Genomic DNA, 22,183 nt, shown 5'->3' with positions numbered 1-22,183 from the left:
CCTCTTTTCTTCATTCCACCCTGCCGTTGAAGCAGTGAGCTGCACTGTATATGTATTCAAAGTGAAGTATCAGGCTTAATTGGTTCGGGGTAGTAACCGCCGCAACAAGCAAGCTACTCCCAAGCTTATTTGTGAATGCAAATCCTTTGTCCCACATGTCCTCTTGCCATTGAGACATAGAGCAATGTTGGAGGTGCATTAATTACTAAACATTAAGAAAATATTTCAAAACAGCAAACACAGGTACTTGAAGCCTGGACTGGCCACTGTTGGAAACAGGATGCTGGGCTTGAGGGACCTTGGTCTGACCCAGTATGTTCTTATGTTCTTAACACATCCAATAATTAAAACCACTTTGAAGTGCCTAAATAAAAATGAGGCCTAAATCAAGAATCATATCCATAAACTAATATGGATTTTAAAAAATCTCCCATTTTTCATACCTGGGAAATTTAGATTTCTAGTCCCCCTGAGAGTCTGAAACATTGGAGGAGTTCGCAAAAACTTTAACCTCTTTCTCTCTCTCCCTCTCCCTCAGGTGCACACACACACACATACACACACACACACACACACACACTTACTTTCGCACAGCCAGTTTCTCACTCTCACACAGGCAGTTTCTCTCACACAGCCAGTCCCACTCTCTCACTCTAGAACTAGGAGATATGCCAGTGGCACCATGGAGCCTCTTCTTTGGCCACCAGTTGCATAGGAAATGCAGGTGACCCACTGGATCTTCCTATTACTGGTAGGGAGAGGGAACCCCGCCAGCTCGTCATCTCCAGCGCCGCAGATTTTCCTACCGCGTAACTTTACTTATGCTATGGAATACGTGTATCTTATAAAACAAAAGAAATGAGGCAGATCAGTTGGATTGTAAGGGTCGAGTGTAACAGGGGGGAAGGAAGGGTATTAAACTAGGGAGATTTGGAAGTCCTATCACTTAACTGGGTGAACTCGGAACAAACTGGGAAAACTGGCAATGTCGTCGGCGCACATCTTTTAAATTCCCCCCACTTAGAAGTGGCATTGGCGCTCATAGGCACGTGTCCACTTAAAATTGCCTTGCACATGGTCAGGCTACTTTATAACATGTGCTCATGTAAGTGTGTATGTTATAAAATGGCTACGTCCCTGGGCATGGGTCTATGAGCGCGCGCACATCTGCGTCCACGTGCCGCTATGAAAGTTATCATCTTAGTTGGAAATGAGCACTGAACAGCAAGATCATAAGCCTGCCATTAAATTAAGGAGGTGGATTTAGCCAGTTAGTGAAGGAAAATGTCTAAAAGCAGAGGTTTTAATGAGCTACCAAAGTTAGCCTTTTGAAAATCCAAAGGCTAAGCTTGGGCTTCACAGTTAAAAATGTAGAATGCATACACACAATATTTCTTTGCATTTGCTTTTCAACAATAAAGCACAGTATTACTATTTCAAATTGATCTCACTGTTTCTAAAATCAACTGTGCCTATAAATGAGACCATGAATTTCAGAATATATTGTTATTTTAGCTTTTCACATGCTTAAAGTCAGGAGTCTTTCACAAGAAAAATGCATTAGAAGTTAAAGAAGAAGCTTAGAATCTGTTGTCTGCAGAATCTGTATTCAACTTTTATAGGGTTAGATTGTTTTCTTTTCCAGAAATATTTTTCCTCTCCGCAGGACTGGGAAAGTAGATCGCGATGAATTTGTAAAATTCACCTGTGCTTCCAGTGTAGTTGACTCCTTTATCGCTAAAGTCTGTTTATGCATATGATTCTTGATTTACGCCTCATTTTTATTTAGGCACGGTATAAATAGCCCAAGCCCTATAACTGGAATGTTGATTGAACTTTCCTGATATTATTTTTAACTCAGTGTCATCTAATACAATTTGTTTTTGCAAAACATATTTAATTAAAGATGTCACATTTATAGGAACTCTCCTAAAATCATTGTGGATTCAAGTGGTTCTCATCCTGGAAGTTTCGCAGTGGGGATTCAGAGCACAATGATAAAGGAGTATTTTCACGGAGTATTTTTTGAGCCTTTAACCAATGGTGTACAATGCAGGCTGCTAAACAGCTGTAGATTTTTGTGAGCAATCTTGGGATGCTCAAAGACAACCACTGGCAATCCCATTGTTTTCTATAAAGCAGTGCTCAACCCACACACATCTACCCAGAGATTTACACAAAATCCTGCAACTCTCTTCTGCATCATACTGTGCATCTTCCCTGTAAGTTTGCATATCCTTCTATTCCTCTCCCCACCCCAAAAAAAAAAAAAAAGATCCATTCTCTAGACTATTATATCATTCACATTACCAAAATATGAAATTATGGGATCAACATCACATAAAAGAGGGGACATTTTTCCTCTCCAATCACGATAATCATAGATGCCAAAAGCAAATCCTCTTTATTTTTATTGAGTTTAAATGTATTTTTAAAAAGTGTTAAATGCAAAACTGTACAAATCCTGAAAGTAAAAATAAAAAGTGGGGGAAAAAAAAGCCACTTTTTAATAGGCATATACTTATCCTTAGGGAACTTATAAAACACTTTATGACAATAAATAGTGTAAGCTTTCCCTTTTTTTTTTTGGCATGTATAGTTATTCTTGAGATGGTGCTTCTTAGATCCTTTGTCCCATTGTGCACCCTCCACATGCTTCTGCGCTCTGGTCCCCGGAACGCTAATGACGAAATCTAACACTTTGAAAGGAAAAGGAAACATAAGAATGCATACAGAATGAAGGAAGCACAACATTAGATGGTGGGTTTAGTCCTCGCTCTGATGTCTCAAATACGAGGAAAGGTGGGGGGGAGGGGGGAGAGAGTGTGAGCTGGTGTTATCTTTGCAAGTTTGTGCCATTCTTCCTGTAACCTTGTAGAGCCTTTCCAGAAGCTGGTATCTCAGTCCTGCCCGTGACTGCCTGCGATCAATAGTACCCCAGCACCACCTGCTGGACGTTTTAATGGGCTGAACAAATAGTATCCAGTCTTTAAAATACCCATCAATATTTTTTTTTTAACTTGGCAGGGTCTGCAGATCGTACTTTAAAAAAAATATATATATATCACTTTATCACAACGCGTGCATTATCATTCGAATCCATTTTAACAGATTGCACTCCTTTGTTCTCCAAAATAGTTCTGACGCATCCACCTGGTTTGAGGTGATAATGGAGTAATCCATTAAGAAGTGCTGCTTATTTTAACTATTTCTTTTTTTATATATATATTTTGAGAATTATATTTCGAGTTGATCTTGAGCTTATCCTTACCACGATTAATAATAACTGCTCCTCAGCCCAGCCAGCAGGGAGGATTCTGCGGGCACAAGCGACCACAGCCTCTGTGGGTGGTACAGGAGGGGCATGAATCCCAGCCATGGCAGAACAGCAGCACATTAGAGTGCCACAATCAAGGGAAATATACCTAAACAGGCAATTTATGTGGTAAAGAAGCCGTAAAAGTCATGATAAGAAGCCCTGGGAAAAGGGGAGGGAGAGTGGTTTAGACTCAGGGACAATGTTAAAGAAATATTTTTTTTTCACAGAAAGGGTGAAGGATGCCTGCAGATCTCCTCTCCTCCTTCCCTCTCCTCCTTCCCTCTTTCTGCCACCCCCCCCCCCCCCCATCCCCTCACCCACACGGAGTGGCAAAGACAAAAACACTGATGGAATTAAAAAGAGCATGGGATAAATACAGAGGATACTTAGTGGCAAGAGGCTGGGAATGCAGCACTGCGGTAACCTGTGGTAACGTTTCTGCATGGGGCAGCCATCACGGAACAGTGGTTACGACCCTGAGCAAGAAGTCGAATGGATAACCTGCAGGGTGCGGCATTTAAAAACCCTAAACACCTTGCTGGACAGGCTAGATGGGTCCGTTCAGATTTAGCTGCCATCACTTGCTATCTTGTTATAATATGTGTCCACCCACATAAAATCGTGAGCTGATGACAGCCCTCTGCCCTACTCCCTCCAGATAAAAACGCGCACGTGTTCACAGCATGAGCTCTTTCACCTGCCAAAAGAGAACTGGCCAGCGCCAGCTTGGAGGAGGGGGAAATTGCACAGGGAGAGTTGTCTCATGAAATCTCCGCACGGAATTTCCAGTGCATGCTTTGCACCCGTTTCAATAAAGGTTGAAAACCATGCAGGCACATCATGCACTCTGGCCAGATATTCAAAGGGAAACTCCATGGGGAGCTTCCCTTTGAAAATGAGCTTTCAGTCCCGCAGCCACTTTCATGATTGCCCTGGGAGGTCAGATTTTCGATGTATATGCTCTGAGTTCTGGAAAGATTCACCTTCTGGGGCTCTGGGCTGAGGGCTGTTGCTGGGATGGTTGCATTAGATACAGGAAGGTTTAAAAAATATTGGGGGGGGGGGTTTGAATACCTTGGGTTATTGCAAATAATGAGTCACGGCACGATAGCCTAAGTAAAAGACTGTTTTGATTGAGACGGAAGCCATAAAAAGCAGGATGAAACAAATGGACCAGCTTTTAAAAATTGGTTAAAAGAAATGACTTGTTTATCTGTACTGTGGTTTGAATTTTTTTTTTCAGGGTCAAGCCAAAAGAGCAAGGGAGAAGCATGGACCATTTAATACCATTCATAGTAATACCTTATGTGAATAGTGGTTAGGACTCAGCAGGAGCAGAGCCAGCTGTTGAAAATGTTACGGAAACATCCGGAATCCCATTAGAAATGCAAATGATATTGTAAACTTGAAAGTGGAGAAATCCATTTAGACTGGACATCTTAGGTACCATATAACAGTATTTGGAAGTATTTTATTTATTATTATTATTATTATTAATTTGGAATGTTTCAGGGGGAAAAAATCCTTTAAAAATAAGATTGGGATTGATCATTACAAACTTAACTATATGAAATTATTCCATACCTCTATGTTCAGCAGTGGCTCAAGACAATCTGATGCCGAGGTGAGGAAAGAGCTACAGTGCCCGCCCCCTCCCCTCCCCGGGTCTGGCACGGGGCAAATTTGCTAGATAGAAAAATAGGGAGGATTCACCTTGCTGCATAGTTCTTTTGACTATTTGAGATGCTAGGGAACAGTGGCATAGCCAGACTTGATGTTTTGGCAGGGCGTAAGGTTAGCCTGGGCGGGCATTAGGGATTCAGGTATGAGCCGTGCTAGTTAAACTCTTAGCAACAATCACCTCCCCCCAGCAATCTCTCTCTCTCTCTCTCTCCCTCAGTGCCCTTCTTCCCCATGATATGAGAGAGAGAGAGAGAGACAGACAATGGTGGAGAGAAGGGCATTGAGAGACTAACGGGGACAGAGTGGGGCATGGGAAAGAGACTCAAACCCTGTGCCCTATCTATCCCCACTTGTTTCTCTCACCCCCCTTGTCCCCGGCAGCCTGTCTCTCATCACCACCCCCTGTCCCTAGCAGTCTCTCAGTCTCCCTCTCAAACCACCACAGTCCCATCTTGTCCCCAGCAATATCTCTGTCAAACCTCCTCCTTTCCTGCTGCTGTGTCCGCCCGGAGGCATCGTTGGGTGCTTAAAAGACTTGGGGGTTCGAGCTTATAAGCCACCTCCCCCAACAATGATCTTGAAAATACATGTAATAGGCCACTCTACTGTTAAATGTACAACTTTAAATGAATATTCAAGTTCTGGAGTCGCTTCAGTAACGGCAACTCAAACTCCCTCCACCGCCGGGCACGCTTAACCCAAAACCCTGCAAAGAAATCGCTCAGGACCTATAGAACAAACCATAACAGCCCCCAATCCCAGTGATCACACAGCAGGGGCCACCTTGTTTAACTCTGTCAGTTATAAAAGGGGGGAAGGAATATAACAAATCTGGAATTAAATAAAATTGATATTACCTATGAAAAAGAAGCACTGCAAAAACTGCAAGGGATCCTAGAGCACCGATACACCTCTGATGGGAAAACAAGACAAGCTGGACTGCTATAGACCGCTGTTCAGGAACAACTCGCTAGCAGAAATCGCACCTTGATCACACGCAGAATAAGGGACCACAAATTTGAAACACTGGATGAACAGACTCTGCAGGGAGTGAAGCACCGGAAAAAGAGAAACAGAAATGCATTTCCTCCTGTTCTGTGCAAATGATAAAGAGGTCAGAGATGCACGTTCCCAAAGCTGACATTTTCCAAGCACTCATTTGAAAATCGAATGCTTTTTCCTACCTCTATTGTCTGAGCATTTTATTTTTCTAGTTCTGTTGGTCCCAGTCTCTGTCCCACTTTCTTCTTCTTGTCATTCTTCTAACTCTTTTTCCAGGGCCTCTCTCTCCCATGTTTTCTCTCCTGTCTTCTTCAGCTCCTCCTCCTCCACATCTTTCTCTGACACTGATCTCTCCCTTTTGTGTCTTTTCTCCATTTTTCTCTTCTCTACTTTCTATCCATTCAGCACTAGATTTCTCCCCCAGTTTCCTTCTTTTCACTCTCAGCTTTCCATCACTCTCTCATCCCTTCCAAGCCCTTCTCCCCATTCTTTCACTATCTAGCCAGCCCTCCCATTTCCCATTTCACCCCTCTCTTTCTCCCAGTCCCCTAATTCCATCCCCAGTCCTCATCTATGTTCTTCTGCCTCTCATCCCCTCACTAACCCCAACACCTCTCCTCTGCCCATAGCCCCTTTTCCTCTGTCTCTTTTCTCCTACCCAAACTCCCATTACCCCATTAACTTCCTCTCCAGCCTCATTTCTGTCTCTCTCCCCCTTCCCTCATCCTTCCACATCATTCACAGCATCTCTCATCCCCTCTCCACCCTTAAGCCCCCCACCTATATCACATCTATCTCAACCTCCCCACTCATACCCTACCAGTTCATGTAACACCCCTTCCAACATATCCCCACACAATCGCCGTCCCTGCCCCCACCTAATCTCCCACACACCCCCCCCCCCCTCAATCCTTATCCAGTTTTAGAGTTCCTACTCTCCCTTCAATCCATACTTAATCCAGGTCCCCCTTCTCCCACCAATCTCAACCAGTTCTCGAGTAATAACTGACCCCCCTCCACCTAGCCAGCCAATCCTACTCCCCTCCCCCCCATATCCCTTGGAAGCTCCACTTCACCCCTGCCTTCCAATCCCTGAGCGCCCACTTCTTCCCTCCCTTAAATCCCTGAGTCCCTTAACATTTTCTTTAAACCCTCATCTCTCCATTTTCTCCCTGAGGCCCCATATTTCCATGCATTTCCCCACTTACCCTCCTACTTCCTGGAGCTTAGACCTGGTTTCCCACCTCACCACCTCTTGTAATCCTGTGCCGGGGCTCAGTGCATGCAATGCGGGAGCAACTCCAGCAGCCTGTGCCACGCCTCCCCCTCCTGTGCAGTTCATTGATGCTTTTTGTTTGAGCCATGCACTGTGCTCTGTAACTACGGAGCCCTGTAAGGTTCAATTGCAAACTAATAGAACCAACTGGGAGGGGAGTGGTGCTGGTGGCTACTACAGGAGCTGCTGCACGATGTGCTCTCAGGGCCTAAGGACACTCCATCCATTGCCTCCTGTTCAGCCGGCACCCGCATCCTGAGACTCCTACTGATACTGCCTCTTACCGCGAGCTGCAGCTACTGACCTTCGCTGCTTTTCTTCTCTTTTGCCCATGGGGGCGGGGGGAGTACAGGACCCTGTGGCAGGTCACAAACACCACTGCCACTTTTTTTTCTTTTGCCCACGGGGGTGGGGGGGGGGGTAGGTACCCTGCGGGCACGTCACTAAAACCGCATCACCGCGGTTCTTTATTTCCTGTCCGTGGGGTTCCCATCATCCGGTGGGATGTCATCAATAGGCACTGGCGGCTTTTGTCTTTGCAGGAAGGGTGAGGCAGTGGCCACAGCAGGGGTGTTTTGGAGGGGCACTTTTTCCTGCTCCAAAATTCTGCCGCCTTACCCTGTCTCATAACAGAAGCGCCCCTACCTATTTTTTGGATGGCCTTACAAAACAAATATTACAAACCAGGTATATCCTTCCTGTCTGCTCCATGGAGGCATAACCTAGTGATTGTAGCCAGGGAAACCAGGGTTCAAATCCCAGTGACTATCCTTATTACCCTCCATAGCTTCTATTACCAACTTAGGGCCCTAAGTATCTTTCCCATTGCCTCAAAATGGGAAAAAACCTTTAGTAAATAGCCCCCTTAAGATACTAAGACCTCTGGGGACAGCAAAATACCTACTGTACCTGAATGTAAGCTATTAATGAGCTAAATCCATAAATAAAATATTTATGGGCTGCTCTTTTTGTAATATTTGTAACTGAAGTGCAGCAGGCATATGGGCAGTTTTTGATTATTAGCAACATTAAAAATAATCACTAATTCTAATTCTGGAAACACAAGTTATTGAAATAATATTATATAGACCTTTTGAAGCTTTCAACTAGACGCCTAGAGTGTAAAGGATATTCATGTCTTGCTTGATGAAGTGACAGTAAGTAGTACAAGCAATGGGCTTGACTGTAGTCACGGGCACAACAGGCCACAGAAAAAGGATTTTTCACAGGGCATGGCACAAGAAAGTCGAATTGCAGCAACAATGCAGCCCAGCGATGCTCAACTCCAATCCTCGGGTCCCCCAGCAGCTTCTTTCAAGGATAGCCAAACTGCAAATTAACCTGCTGGTGGTCCACGTGTCTACCTGACAAATATTTATTCTGGCTGGCTACTCTGGAAAGCAGACTTATTGGGGAAGCTTGGGAAATAATTCTGAAAACCATGTCCATGATATCTTGTGTTAATTCAGCTACTAGTTTGACAGATAATGCATTCTGCTGCTAGAAGAAAATCCACCACCATAAGAAACAGTAACAAAGCAAAGCTATGAAGGAAATGCCCCTATCTGGTTATTCCAGACTTCATTTTCATCAAATAAACCCAGAGTTCACTTTAAAAAAAAAAAAGAATCAGGAGACAATCTTTCCATGGAGACTGGAGCGTTTAGAAAGAGCATTTTGTCTCTGAATGAAACTATTGATTTTATTAGCCTCATGTCTACAAAAAACTGCAGGGTCACCACCCAGAGAGCCTCACCGTGCTGACCTCTGCAGAAGACAAACTTTCAGCAGGCCATTTTGACCTGTTCTCTTTCTGTAGTCTGTCTTCTTGCCAAAATGATTGTTTGCTATTTCGCTGTGCACAGAACAATGGCAGGATAAAGGGTTATTTGCTTTCATTGCACAATATTCAAATATCCTGTTTTATCTTTTTTGCAAAGCTGCTCAAGGCAAATAGGAGTTGAAGATTTTAATTTAGGAAAAAAGGGGGACAAAGACAGTTAAAAGGAGTGAGTTTGAAAACCTGTGGATGGTGAATGGTGCTGGTGCCCAAAGGCAGACAACAGAACCAAACAACTACTTATCAAAGGAGCACACACACATAGCTTTACTGACAAGCTTTATTTTTTTTTTTATAGTCTTCCTTTCTGGCGTGACATGCAGGGGCCAATATACTAAAGTGCACCAACACTGGTCATTAACGCATGTAAACATGGTGTCTGCAAATGAAGCAGACGGAAAAGTGCACATGTACTTTACATATGGATGGTATCACAAAAAGACAACTCTCTGAGGTGTAAGGTTTTTGCATTAATGCGTCTGCGAAGCAGTTTGCTTGCATACCTTTTCACTGCAGTCCTAGGTAATGAGTTATTTTGCATATTTTTGCATCTCATTACCTCAGCATTGATTTCACATTAAAACTTTTACAAGCTAATTTATCCATGTTAACAGTGCTGTTTTCATGCTTAAACCTGCCTTATGCATGCTAACAGTGCTTTTAATGCACAGTAATGCGATAGTGATAACACACATTAGTAATTGGCCTCATGGAGCTTAGATACTATTAACGATATTCATATCCAAATGGTTTAGGATGCGAGAGACAATAAAAGCCTACTGTAGCATACATCTAGCATTAAAAAGAAATTGTTATGGAAAAGCCATTTTTATTTTTTCTAAATATGACTTTTCTATGCTTTTAATTATAGTTTGTAATAATGCACTGAATAATGTTAGGCTGAATGAAATGCACATATTGTATCTGAATTAGATACACCTTCATGGCATTCAAAATGAAAAACTCCCCACACCTTCACAATTTTCTCATTCTTCTCAATTTTCTATCCTTGCTATTTTCAAATCAAGTCAAGGATCTGGGCTAGCTGTGCGAAAAGCGTACAATCTCATTCTAATAAGGACCATTTGTAGACTACACAATCAGTTTGTTGGTCTTAGTTCAGATCCCAGCAGACATTAACCTAAATAGCGAAAAAACAAAGCATGCCATACTGTTTGCCACAGCTTACATCTATGCTCTAGACTATGATTGATGGGGTATAAGATACCCTCCAGGGCATGGTTGAGGTTAGTGGTGGGGCAGAGAGTTGTAGCTCAAGTTGCAGCCACTGGTATCACTCATAAGTCAGAGCTGAATAAAGCAATTCACTCTCTGACTAGGCCAAGTCCTTGTGCACTTTCAATAACACGAGCATTCACCCCAAAAATGTGTATGTTTTTCAATTTATTGTATAAGATGCATCAATTACTTTCAAACTCCATTAAAGCAACGCTTACTAAGAAAAGGTAGCACAATATATGTTTTAAAAAACTAAAGACAATCTTTTACAGAATAATACTGTTTGGCATGTCAAAGTAAAAAAGAAATTGCTGTTTTTTATTATAATTTCTACATAAAGAGTTCAGAGAGAAAGAGACTGAGAGTAAGCATGAGTTTTCTTTGAAAATGTTAATAAATGTTCTTCAGAAATTACACTTTAGTATATGGCCAAGTAGCTGTTTTGTTAATCAAAGAAGATAAGGGAGAAGGATAAATCTAGATGATGTCGTCTTTGGATAATAAAGGATGGACTGTATCTCACAGGGTTTTACTTCATTTCCAGCATGCAACCCCTCTGCTACCTATTGCTAACAAATGCCACTTGAACTTTAAGTAAACATGATATTTATTGCAAATGTTCCATGATATTTTGTGACTAAATTGCAGTAATATAATATTGTTTAATATAACCCAGTCATAGTTCTTTATGAGAGCAATCTGATTTACCATAAATGCAATATACCACTAGAGTATTTCCAGCAATTCTGAGCCATGGGCGGCAGGAAGGATGTGTATCACTGCTGCAGAGTTGGTGATAGCGCACTGTTTAACCCATCCACTACCCCTTATGCTATAAGGGGATTAGTGTGTCCAAAACACGCGTCCAACCCCCCGCGAAATTAATAGTGCGTATCACATGCAAATGCATGTTGATGAGGCTATTAGTTATTCTCCCCAGATCTAAAAAACATTTGTGCGCATGACCCGTACATATTTATGCTCAGAAATTTGCCTGCCCAGAGCAGGTGTTAATTTCTAAGCAGCCCAAAAAAATGTACAGAAAAGCAAAAATACTGCTTTTCTGTACATCCTCCAACTTAATATCATGGCGATATTAAGTCAGAGGAACCAAAAGGTTAAAAAGAAATGTTTTTTTAAAGTGCTGGTGGTCAGATTAGAGAAACAGACTTTCAATTAATGAGCGTCCATTTTCCTAACCCATGGCTGTGCACAGGTTAGGAAAACAGATGATCGTAAAATTGAGCATCTGTTTTTCTATCCCACTGACAGCCACCTCTCCTGCGCACCCACTGACAAGGAGGCCCTAGAGGCACACATTTGTCCCTACCGCCTCCTTGGCAGTGCAACCCCTCATTTAAATATTGAACCATGCACCCAAGAGAGGTGGCTGGTTGCGCATTAGGAAAGCGGGCGCTCAACACTGAGCCCCCATTTACCGCACTCATTTATAGCACAGCGCCAATATTTTTTTTTGCCCGCCTTCTTCCATGTACCACGTAGAAAAACTATTAAGCAATCAGAGAAAGGTTGGACTCAATAGACCTGTTTTCTTTCATTCTTGTCAACTATATAGCTATATAGCAGAGTACAGTTCCACACTTAGGGGTAGATTTTAATACCTACGCATGGGTGCGCACAGGTGCACACATGTTATAATATCAGGGGTCGGCGCGCACAAGGCGGTGCACACTAGTGCATCTTGCATGCACCGACACCCACAGCCTTCCCCATTCCCTCCCAGGCTGCTCTGATTTCGAAGTGGCTTTGGAGGGAACTTCCTAACCCCTAACCTAACCTCCCTTCCCCTTTCCCTTAACCCTCCCACCTCCTAGCCCTATCCTAAACCTCCCCCCCGACCTCTGATTTACCTCTTGCAAGTTGTGCGTGCCAGCAGCCTGCTGGCACGCAATCCTCCAACATAGCGGAAAATGGCCGCTGTGCTGGAGGCCTTTTGGCCCTACCCCACCCCCTCCCCGCCCCTTCCCCGTCCCTTTTTTGAAGCCCCAGGACTTAGACACATCTCGGGGCTTTACGAGCATCGCCGGCCCTTTGTAAAATAGGCCTGGCATGCGTAACCCCCCCTACGCGCCATAGAGGCAAAATCACATAATAAAAACTTTTTTAAATATATCCGAAGCAAGAAAGCAGTGAGGGAGTAGGTTGGACCATTAGATGACCAAGGGATTAAAGGGGCTCTTAGGGAAGATAAAGCCTGTTGTTGTCAGCACAGTTAATCTATATTCTAGGCTTGGGTTATGTTTGACTGAAGTCAATAAACTGCAGCTTTCTTAATCTCAATTCGAGTTATCATGCTGATTTTGTTCAGGGGAGTGAGGGGGAAGGTGCTTGCATGGGTGACCAACCAACAAAATGCCATATGATCCTGCATACTCATATTATCCATATTTTATGAATATCGAAAGTACACGTGTAAATTGCATTTCTCACGCACATATCTACTCAAAAAAGGAGTATGTTCTGAGGAGAACCAAATCCAATCCGGGTCGTGGGTAGGCAGCAAGAAGACAAATCCAAGGCACAGTCCAGAGTCAGAAACGCCAAAACAAAGAATAATCCAATGAGAGCACCAGCACTAGCAAGCCTGTAGCCGAGGCAGTGCTGTGCTGGGCTCAGGGCTTTAAATCTCAAAACTTCCCACGCAAACGCGGGGACTTCCGGGAGGGCTGATGACGCACCCCAGTGGGCGGAACCTGAACGCGACTCACGCTGGGCCATGCTGCTGCCGGAAAACGCCGCTGAGCGGCGATACTAGAAGGAGCCCCCCCACCTTGCAGATCGCCGAATGGTAACAATCAGTTAGAAAATTACCACTACAATGCATACTAGAAGAAGAATTTGAACCCAAGTTTCCAGCTGCCCTCTAGTCCCAAATTCTATCTAAGAAGACTATCTGTTCGCTTTAATTGCATCTTACTTTTTACCTTTAATGTACTGTTCCACTTATAACTAAGCTGCATACAAACTATTTTAAAGACTTAGATAATTTGCATAATACACGCTGAAACAGATTTGCACAATGGCTTTGTAGAAGCTAACTCTTACAAATTTCATTTACATATGCACCTTTCCCATGCTTTATTCAAGTCTTCACTAGACAGGTCCAACCTCTGCAGATGAAATGCATAAACACGTTCGCAATATATTTGCAATTGTCATTTTGACTATCTTTGAGGATGCTGTTAGGTATTAAATGGCCTGAACTAAAATAGACCACACATTGTAAATTTGCATCAGTGAGTTTGCCCAAAACCTATGGAAATTTACACAATGAATCTCTGTGAGCTACCGTATGTGATATACTGTTCATGCTACAGAAGAGATAAAACCAACTATTATAATTTAAATGAAGCGGTGAGGCCCAGCTTGTTTTATATCTTAATGTGTAGTCCAGATTTAGGTAGCCTGATGGTTTGACTCCAGCAAGATATGAGAGCAAATTCACAGAGCAAAATGTCCAGCTTGGAAACAACTCAGATTTGATTGAGAGTTGGAAACAAAAACAAAGGGACCTTGTCAATGTCACTTTTTCTATCACTACATCAACATTGTGTGTGCATGTGTGTGTTCACATGGAACTATATATATTACTACAAGTTACTGTTTTACTACCTTCTAACTCAGAACAAAAAAGAAAGGTCAAACATCCTGTATATTGCAATATATATGTATTTATGTATTTATTTATTTATTTGATTTATATTCAGCCTTCCAGACCCTTCAAAGCAGATATAGTTAAACCACTTTATCTTCTTCTGAAATATAGCATCATAAGCCTGTCATGTTAATCCTTTGCAACTTAAATGCTTCTAAAATTCTATAGAATCCAATTTCTCCATGCCAGATTTCTACATGGTATGACAGAATTAAACAAAGAATGGCATAAAGGAGATTTTTCTAAACTAGTAAAAGAAAAAGGAAAATATGTTAGTCTGCAGATGTTGGGATGTCCTCTTGCATAACATTTCAACATTTGTAATATAAGTGCATCTCTGCATAGAAATAGGGAACAAGACATGCAATTAAATAGCATGAGAGCACCATGTATGTCCTTCACATTTTTTTCTGGTGGTTTGGTTAACATTACATTTTTGGAAGAAAATATTCCAGGTACCAAAAGTCGAAATTCTTTTTCTCTGAAAGTGAAAAAATATTTAACAGTTCACTTTTTGAAGACAAAACAACATTTTGGGGAAATCGATAATGCCATCCTTCTTATTTTTAAAGAATTGCTACAAATTATTTAGAAGGAAGTAAAACATCATCTAGCATAGAGTTAGCTAAAATCCTGTTCTCCCATTCTCCTCCTCTTCTAATTCCATCTGCACCTTCTGCTCTTCATCGTAGTACAGAAGAATGGGACTATGAGCTGGATCTTACCTGAACCTCAAGCAATTTAAATTGTTTTGTTTTTATATAGAAACATAGAAACATAGAAATGACGGCAGAAGAAGACCAAACGGCCCATCCAGTCTGCCCATTAAGCTTTGCACTTTTTTTTTCTCATACTTCTGTTAGTCTTGGCTCTTAGTAACCTTTTGGTTCTATTTCCCTTCCACCCCCACCATTAATGTAGATAACAGTGTTGGAACTGCATCTAAATGAATATCTAGCTTAGTTAGGGGTAGTAACCGCCGCAATAAGCAAGCTACACCCATGCTTTTGTTTACTCAGACTATGTAATTCAGTCCTTGGTTGTTGTCTGGATATAGATCCACTTTTCTTCATTCCCCCTGCCGTTGAAGCAGAGAGTTATGCTGGATATGCGTGAAGTATCGGTCTTTCTCCCCTGCCGTTGAAGCAGAGAGCTATGCTGGATATGCGTGAAGTATCGGTCTTTCTCCCCTGCCATTGAAGCAGAGAGTTTATGTCAAGCATATAGAGAATTTGATGATGTCTTAAGCATTTAATTTCATGAACAAGCATGTCTCAGGGCAATAAGTTAAACTGGATATTCCCATAAAGCTTGAGATGCTTATTTAGCCCGTGTCAAAGGAGACTGAATCAGCACATCTATCCCTACCTTTTTCATTAAATATCAAGAAAAGCAAATATAGTTGTTGTGAGCCCCATGTAGCAAGGAGAATAAACTACAACTAAAAGAAATGTCTTCAAAGTTCCACCAACAGAAGGGCCACCTTTCATCTGATCAGTTAAGCGGCTTCCTATAGAGTACAAGATTGCAAGCTTGAACTCCAGCAAAGACATATTTCTTTACATAGGAGAGTAGTTTATAAAGTGATCTACAGTATAAAGCATTTTAATGTGTTAATTGAATTTCTGAAAATGGTCTTCCCACATTGTAGCTAAAAGTCTGTGTTACTCCTTCGTTTTCATATTTGTAGCAACATCGAGAAGCCGTGTTTAGATTGGGGAAAGAAAATAATACACATCAATAGCATTTTCAAGTCTATGAGCATTATTTTCCATTTTTAAAAAAAGCACCCACAGAAAAATGCAGGTGCAAACATCTGTTGGTACATTGTATCCATGGCAAGTTGGAAAGCTGCAGCATGTGCATGTTCTCTCTTTGAAAATTGGAGCAAGGTCTGTGGGTAGAAAGTGCCTATGGACCTTGTATCAATGCAGACAGTTTGAAAACTGCCCCCATCAAGTCAATGGCTGACCACCAATTATGTACCTTCCTCTAAAAGATCATTCATTTTGCACACACATATTGATATTCAAGATTCATCACAAGCTAGGTACTTCATTGCACCATAAACCAAGTGAAAGGAATACTTTATTGCATTTTTCCAGGTTCTACCTGTACAGACTTAGATCTAAAATACCAGTGGATTAATTTCTGAGGATTAATTTCTGAGCATGCGTTCCAACAAAAGCAATTAAAGTACAAGCACAGGATTTAAGTACACAGTTTTTGGCACAAGGATATCCCTTTGTAATCATTAAAAAAAGTTTATAAGAAAGCTTCAAATGTAGACAGAACTTGATTACTGCTTGTCTATAATGAGTCACATGGTCTGAGTTTGGTATTTTGATATACACACATATGTCAGCCACTATTGTGTCTATTATTTTTAAAAATTGGGACATTTTGAAACTTCACATGACCTTTTCTTCATTTCCAACTATAGATTACTCTTGCAGCAAAAATATTAAAGAGAAAGACTTCCTGGTTCATAGAATTTACCTTCCATTTCTTCTCACAAATGCTACCTTCAATAGGCCATGCTCCTTGTGGTCATTGTTCATTCTGTGCGTGAACCATAGTAGGTACTGAGTGGCAAGATCCCCTTTCAAGCAGAATAACTGAAGTTTTACAACCTGTTCTTCATCTTTTGCCATCTATTTTGTTGTCTGCCTTTGTTCCAAAGAATATATTGGTAGATCATAAAAGCTGTTTGTCTACTAATAAAATACATGCCCCAATGGTATTGCACTGTCTAGATAAGGGACATAGATTTAGTGACCTGTGATGGGGCATTCTTGCACAAATTCTGGATTTCCCTAGAAGAGGCAATCATCTAAATCTTAGAGAGCAGTTTTAGATATTGAAATACTACAAAACCCCAAGGTTTAAATTTAGAAATTGAATGGTACTCAATAATTGAGCCGGCTGGGATGATTTGGTTAGAAGAAGTTCTCGTGATGCCAATCAAAGGGTTGACTTCTGGTGAAGGCTATGGCACCATAATAAATAAAAATGACAACTTGAATATGGTAAGCAGCATGTTTCTCTTTATAGATTGTATTAGCTTGTGCTCCATATAATATAGTTTTAACTGACATGAACGCAGATATATGTAGTTGATTTAGTTTTGATACAGCTGTTCTATTTATTACAGTAATCAAGATCATAAAGTTGAAATTTTGAAGTTCAACATGGAAGCATATAAAAAAAACTATATTCTCCTGATGCAGCTCCTTTCTTTGAAATATGGACTCGTGTCAGGACTCATTGTTAGAGGAACTGTGGTGTAGCTATTTGCTTAGCAGATAAGGGCTATTGGGCGAATTTTTAAAGGGCCGCACGCGTAAAAATCGAGACTTACGTGCACAAGTGCCGGGCCCTGAGAAAGGGGCTGGCCGGGGATGTGGTCTGGGCAAGGAGAGGTGAGGCAGGACAGAGACTGGCTGGGACAGCAGCCATTAGCCACTCTTCCAGGGAAATGTGCACCGGCAGCCGGATTTTAAAATCCAGCGTGCATGTGCACGCGGCCAACGGATTTTATAACATGCGTGCCGGCACCGCACATGTTATTAAATCGGCACATCCATTGAGCACAAGGATGTGTGCGCGCTCCTTTTAAAATCCAACCCTAAGGATATACCGTGAACTGTGACCTATGAATTATCATAAGGCAAATAAAGGTGAGAAAGCCTATAATAATGCCTTTAGGTACTAATCATTAAATAGTAAGAGTGGTTGTTTGGGGGGGGGTCTCCAGTATTTGACTGTTCTAGCTGTCCTCCATTGCACAACATCATTTTATATAAACACGCTTAATAAACAAACATGTGCTAGGTATTGTCACATTTTTATTCTTGCTTCAATTTTTAAAAAAGTTTTAAAATAAAAATACAAATCATAAATGCATATATATATATTCAAATTCTGTTTAAACCTTATGGAAGAGAAAGTGTGTGTTTAATATTCAGCGCTGTCCTGATAGACTGGTAGATGTTATAAGGCACCTCAGGTGGTGCATCTGTGTAGAGCTAGCAGATGTGTGCTTACAGATGTTATGAATATATTTCATCACAAGCCCCGCCTCACAGTCAGTTGGTAGCTGGCGACAGTTTTATGAGCTCTTCCACTATCCCCTGCTATAGAGCTTAGGCCTAAAATTGGGGTGGGACTGGGGGGGGGGGGTGGCGGCAGTAGCATAAAGCAGTGTTTCCTAACCTTTCTAAACCCAAGGTACACCTACATTAACAAAAATGTTGTGTGGCACACCAGCCTTCATAGGGCAGGACATGGACATGGAGAGGACTCAATTCACCAAAAGAAAAGCTAGGGAAGCACTGAAAGCATCACCAGTCTCTCTTACGCGTTAAAAAAAAAAGGAAGAGAGGGAGGGGGGTGGAGACATATGAACCCATCAGAATAGACTATATACACGTGCTGAAGATGGGAGAAGTCAGTGTGATGTGGGCAGCCAGCTCAGTTAGCTACTTTGGCTGTCACATATGGCTACCAGACGTGCTCCACTGCTGCTGCTCCCAACCTTCAGAATGAGTTACCTCCAGTGCTCAGTCCTTGCTCTCCCTGTCTCACTTAGCCTGGGGATAGGAGAGACTGGAAGGACTCAAAGGAGGAAGCCCAGGAGGGAAGAGATAAGTAGGTACTGCGTGTGCCGCCTGAAGTGGGGTCCTGCATGCATTGCTGCCCAGTAATTACCACTCTGGGTTTCATGCTGTAGCTAAAAAGAAGATGGCTGCGGGATTACAAATAGTCTCAGAATAGAGCTCCTCCATGGTTGAGAACCCCCGCTGGTGACTCTTGTTGCTGCGAGGTGTTGAGAGCAGAGCATCAGACAGTGGTGACTTTTCCGTGGCACACCTGACCAGATCTGAAGGCAACACTGGTTGGGGAAACACTGGCCGAGAGCAATGCCACCAGCACTGAACTGTCAGGCTATGATGTTTCTAGCCACATGCTCCTTCTGCAGACATATTGCGGCATAACACTCTCCGCAGTGAACTACACAACAGAAGTGTGCATCTGCACACTGCTATTCAGTGGGAACCCTGAGAGAATCGCTTGCCCAGCATCTACAATAAGCAAGCAGTAGTGGCACAGAGACTTCTGCAATTGTTTTTATGCAAAGTTAATTGAGAAACAGATTTAATCTTGTCTGAGTTTTCTTATATGTTTCAGTACAAGTTTAAATAACTTAATATTGTTAAAGCTTTGAGACTTTTGCTTTTCTGCTGTGTTTCCTATTCAATCTGAAAAGGATGATGATGATGATGATATTCCAAATGAAATTGTCTGGGTCTGTTTGCAATGGGACACTAGGGGGTCTATTTACTAAGCTGCATTAAAATTGACTTATTAATGAGCATTAATGCTGGATTTTAACATGCATGCTTACAGCCATGTTAATGAGGCATTTACAAAATAATGATATGGAAAATCATGCCAAAATGTGAAAATTCATTTGCATGTTAAAATGGCAGAATTAACACAAAAAGTAATGTACATTTCTGAAGGTGTATTTAATTTTTTTTTGTTGCTTTAATACACTAGTGTTAAACTTTACACTGATTTCTTGTGGTAATAGAAAATGGATTAATTTGCATAGTTTCTCATCTCATTACCTCATTATAATAAATGTTTGTATTAAAGTTAACTCTAGTGTGCTAATGTGGGTATAATGCAAATTAGGCAGCCACTTTAAGTAACAAAGGCATCTAATGTCAACCCTTGCTCTAGCACTAACAAACTTTAATAAATATACCTCTGTATCAGACATGACTGTGACCAGTAAAAAAGAAAATACACCCAATATTTTAATTACACCATGGAAAAAATAAAACACTGAACAATCAGTTTTGAGATGGCTACCACAAAGTTCTAGTTAAGGTAACTTTATGTAAAAATAGCTCTAATGAAAAGTCTTATTTTAACCATTGCTGTAAGTAATATAACAAGAATCAGATTCCAGGATCTAGTTCATGTGATTTGCTGCTGTGTCTTCTGTATGACATTAGTAGTACCTTTCCAAATCTATTATGTAGCATCCCCTTGACTATAACAGATATGTGATATGAGGAAAAAATGTTTGTGATTTAACCTGCCATAGAACTTTTATGTGGAAAGTAAAAAGAAGGCATATGGTGTAACAAAATACGAGTACTTTGTTATCCAATCCAAGAAGTCTTTCAGAAGTTTTCAAAAGCATGTGCATGTTAAAGGTTATTTTTGTACTGTATAGCATTTATATTCTTTTATTTTTATTTTTTACATAATAGATTATCTCTTTGTTACAAAAAATGTTAAGATCTGTGTAGAACCTGTCCTCTTCAAATGCTCTGAAAGACACAATGGTAATAAATCAGCTGATTTCAAGTTTTCAGGAAGACTGAATGAAGTCGCTGGTAGTTGAAAGCGCTGTTATCTTCTTCAGAAGAAGAGGTTTGATCAAGAAGATTCTGAGAAGAAAGAAGATCAAGAAGACTCTGAGCATTTACAGAGACTAAAGCCTTGATTTTAAGGGCCTGTCCTTTGGAGATGTTTTACAGTGGGCAGTTTATGGCAAAGTCTTAAAAAGGCAAAATTTTAGAAATGGGAACAACAAAATTATTAAGGTTCTCCTGCTGAAGGGGTGCAATTGCACCTCCTTTTCATGTGCAAAGGTTAAACTGGGGTGGGCTAATTTCTCAGCCTGAGGGCCATATTGAGACATGGTTATGAGATAGCTATGATTAGAATTGAGCCATGAAATATGTTGGCGTTGTGCTCTGAATTATGAAGGTCTCCAGTCCCACTATTATTATGTGAGCTCTGAGTGGTGAGTTTTCTCCCATTTTTTTATTTTCTTCTACCACCAGTGGTTTGGATTTATTATAAATACTCTCCCTGTTTCTAAGCAGTAGGTTCAGCATCACCCATGCTGGTCCCATTACCGGTTAGCGGAACAGTTCTGCCTGCTGAGAATCCAGGATATTCCTGCTTCTAGAGGACACCAGAGCCCGGATACCCCAATCAGCATTCAACCAATTGCAATCAGCTTTCATAGCAAATGTGTGAATGCCTTCAGTTTAAATATATTTCCGTTTCTTCTGCCTGCAATGGAGGTCTGTCTTTTATGCCAGTATAAATGAATGTTTCATTCTCTCTTTCCAGATGAATCCACAATGCCTCCTTTTTTTTTTTTTAACATATCGCATCTCTCCTTCTCCCTTTCTTTCTACCCTGTACTTCCTGAATAGTTTATAGCCTGGTTTAACTATTTCCCAGTCATGGCTCTCCACGTACCACATCTTTGTGACTGCCATTGTATCCAAATCAGCCGCTTCCATGACTGCCTCTAATTCTGGGACTTTACTTCCCATACTATGAGCATTAGTGTACATAGATTTCCAGATGTTGCCCTTTCTTTCCCATCGCTCTACAACACTGTTCAATTTAGGCCGGATTTTAAGAGGCCTGCGAGCGTAAAATCTGGGGTTTACACGCGTGGCCAGGCCTTGCGCATGCCGTATGGATTTTCATAGGGGCCCGGCCACGCATGCAAACCCCGGTACGCACACAAGTGCCAGGTCTCTTCAAAGGGGCGGGCTGGGGGGGGGGGGGCATGTTCTGGGCATGGTGGGGTGGGGTGGGATGGAGGCCGGCCGGGACAGGAGCCATTAGCCATTGTCCTGGGGGAGCGTAAGCCAGCAGTCGGCCGGAGCATGTAAATTACTTCTGCTCCTGAGGAGCAGCAAGTAATAAAATAAAAATATTTAAGGCCAGGTAGGTTAGCTTTAGGGGACAGGAAGGAGAGGGGAAGAGGAAGGAAGGTTAGGCAAAAGGTTAGGGAAGTTCCCTCCCAGGCCATTCCTTAATTGGAGCGGACTGGGAGGGAACTCGGAAGGCCCTATTACATCACCGCGCTGACTTTGCATAAATTCACCCCCCCCCCCTGCATACACCACCTGCACATGTTCACGCCATCCAATTTATAACATGCGTGTGCTGGCACACGCATGTTATAAAATTGGCACGTCCATGTGTTAAAATCTACCCTTTTTGAGCAATTGTCAATTACTCAGTTCTGGTAAGTTTTCAAAGGTACTAATATTACGGTCCATCACCTGAAGTTAGGTGGCTAAATCTTTTGAAAATTAA

General features: G+C 41.7%; 1 long non-coding RNA gene across 1 annotated transcript; it reads right to left on the bottom strand.

Moving 5' to 3' along the window:
- Nucleotides 1–2,539: 2,539 nt before the first annotated feature.
- LOC115081671 lies at nucleotides 2,540–7,348 on the bottom strand. The gene is made up of 3 exons (XR_003853852.1): nucleotides 7,213–7,348; nucleotides 5,860–6,043; nucleotides 2,540–2,699 (listed from the first exon to the last, which is right to left on the bottom strand). It is a non-coding gene; the product is annotated as an uncharacterized LOC115081671 (long non-coding RNA).
- Nucleotides 7,349–22,183: the final 14,835 nt, after the last annotated feature.

Source organism: Rhinatrema bivittatum, unplaced genomic scaffold (genome assembly GCF_901001135.1).
Source record: "Rhinatrema bivittatum unplaced genomic scaffold, aRhiBiv1.1, whole genome shotgun sequence".
In the NCBI taxonomy this organism is placed as follows: Eukaryota; Metazoa; Chordata; class Amphibia; order Gymnophiona; family Rhinatrematidae; genus Rhinatrema; species Rhinatrema bivittatum.
This window is presented reverse-complemented; position numbering and strand designations above follow the sequence as displayed.